Source organism: Rutidosis leptorrhynchoides, chromosome 5 (genome assembly GCF_046630445.1).
Source record: "Rutidosis leptorrhynchoides isolate AG116_Rl617_1_P2 chromosome 5, CSIRO_AGI_Rlap_v1, whole genome shotgun sequence".
NCBI lineage: Eukaryota > Viridiplantae > Streptophyta > Magnoliopsida > Asterales > Asteraceae > Rutidosis > Rutidosis leptorrhynchoides.
This window is the reverse complement of record NC_092337.1, coordinates 191306155-191308740: the sequence shown is the minus strand read 5'-3', so window position 1 is coordinate 191308740 and position 2586 is coordinate 191306155.

The following is a 2586-nucleotide window of genomic DNA, read 5'->3' as shown; positions in this document are numbered from 1 at the left end:
TATCTTTTAAATATAGTACACCTTTCTCGTGTACGAAATCATCTTTCATAAATCTTAGTAACCGTACACATATCTCGTGCACAAAAATAACATACACATAACCCCTGTATAAAATTATTCTCTCGATACATAACATTCATATCAATTGGTGGCAATTATCATGTCCACATAATTCAATGGTGGCAATTATCATGTCCACATAATTCAACGGTGGCAATTATCATGTCCACATAATTCAAAAATAATCCGCAGAACTTTTATCTGCATAATAATTCATTCGAGGAATGTTTTTCTTGTGTCTATCTCGTCAAATATTTATAAAAGCATTTCATGTATTCGCAGTCCAAAATATATTTCAAAAGCATTTAATAAAGCAGTTGTAAAAACAGCGCATGTATTCTCAGTCCCAAAAATGTAAAGAGTAAAAGGGATCAAATTAAACTCACAATAATGTATTTTGTAGTAAAAATACATATGACGATATTGAACAACTGAACAATGCAGGTTTGGCCTCCGATTCACGAACCCTTTCAAACTTTGCCTAAAAAGAAATGTTCCAAATGAGACTCGAACTCGAGACCTCTCGCTCACCCGTATATACCCACGACCATTCTTTTGTTTCAAATTTACCTGAGTTATACGCGTAATAATTGAATATAACCCATCTCAGTTATCCCTTCTTCCTCGTTTCTTAATTAATCACAATTGAGTCTCGGCCCATCATTATAACCGAATTCTAATGGCCCAACAAGAGTTGTGACAACCCGAAAATTTTCAACCAAATTTAAACTTTAATCTTTATATGTTTCTGACACCGGAAATTTCCAACCAAATTTAAACTTTAATCTTTATATGTTTCCGACACGATAAGCAATATTTGTTAAGTTAAATTTCAAGAATTTTAAACTATGTTCATACATTCATTCAACCTCGACCAAGTTCCAATGATTCACGAACCATTAAATGAATGTGATTATATATGTATATGTGTATATATATTATAACTTGAAATGTAAACAAAATATTAGATTAAATACTTTATATGATTGTATGTGTTACAAAATGTTTATCAATGGAATTAGAAGATAAGATCAAATGATTGAATTATCAGATATATTGAATTATGATTACAAGTCTCTGTTGAAAGGCCCACGTTGATTTGAGAAATCTTTTCATTTTAACAATATTCGAAAAATGGTAAAGTGATTTATAAATAAGAACAAATTGTCAAATCATTAAGAACTAGACAAAGGATAGTGGAAGATTGAATCTCATAAAGACTCGATTAATCTATTTAGTTTCAAACGTACAAAAATATTTTTAGTTTAAAAAGAACTTTATTATTAAAACGTATATAACTTTTATAAATATCTAGAACTACTTTTGACAACTCATTACTTAACTAGTATGATAAAGATAATGATATTTATATTTTATTTTATTAAATATATATAACGATTTAAATTAATATTATATATATTTATACGCGTATTATACGTACATAGTTTTATACTTTTACTATACTTAAACTTTACCTTTACTTTATTTTTACTTTACTTTAACTTTAATAATTCACTTTAATAATTCATACTTTAATAATTCACTTTAATAATTCATACTTTAATAATTTACTTTAATAATTCATACTTTAATAATTTACTTTAATAATTCATACTTTAATAATTCACTTTAATAATTCATACTTTAATAATTCACTTTAATAATTCAAAAATCTATTATAAATAGAATTCAGTAGGTTTCATTATTTCATAGAAACTTGAAAATATTTTTCTCTAAACTCTCTCAATCGATTTACATATATATATGTACTCCGTATTATTTCAAGATATTATTAGTATACATAAAATATTACGACGGAGTGCTGTCCGAGTGATTTCAAAATTGTTTTTCGAGTAGGATAGGATTAAGGAAATTATGGGTTATAGCTATGGAGGTGATTGAGTATAGTTCATGGGTATGCTCATGAGGTCAATATAGTGTTTATCATTTTCGTTGCGTCTACGTACCTTTCCCGCAATATTGAATCTCAATATTGATACGTGAGTACTCATAATTTAACTTTTACATACTAATAGTGTATCCCTGACTAGTGCTCGAGTATTTAGGATTATGCATGCTTGTACTTTTGATATTGCCCTTAGACAAGTTAGGTTGAATCTTGAATTAGTTACACTTACGGTTGAGATAAGGTATAAGATATTCATGTCCTTGGAAAGCTAGCGAAAAATTAAGAACTTTTCCTTTAGATATCGAATGGTTTCGATAAACGGATTAGAAGTTATAATCAATTGAATTTTCGATATTTTTATTAAAAATGATTATTATTATCGTCGTTTTTATCGTCGTTCTAGTTTTATCTTATTATTATCATTATTATTATCTTTATCAATAAAATGGATTTATCATTAAAAATTGTTATTTTTTTATATTATTACTATCGTTATTATCGTTAAAGTTATAATTAGTATTATTATTATTATTATCCAATTATTATTATTATTATTATTATTATTATTATTATTATTATTATTATTAGTATTATTATTATTATCATTATTAATATAT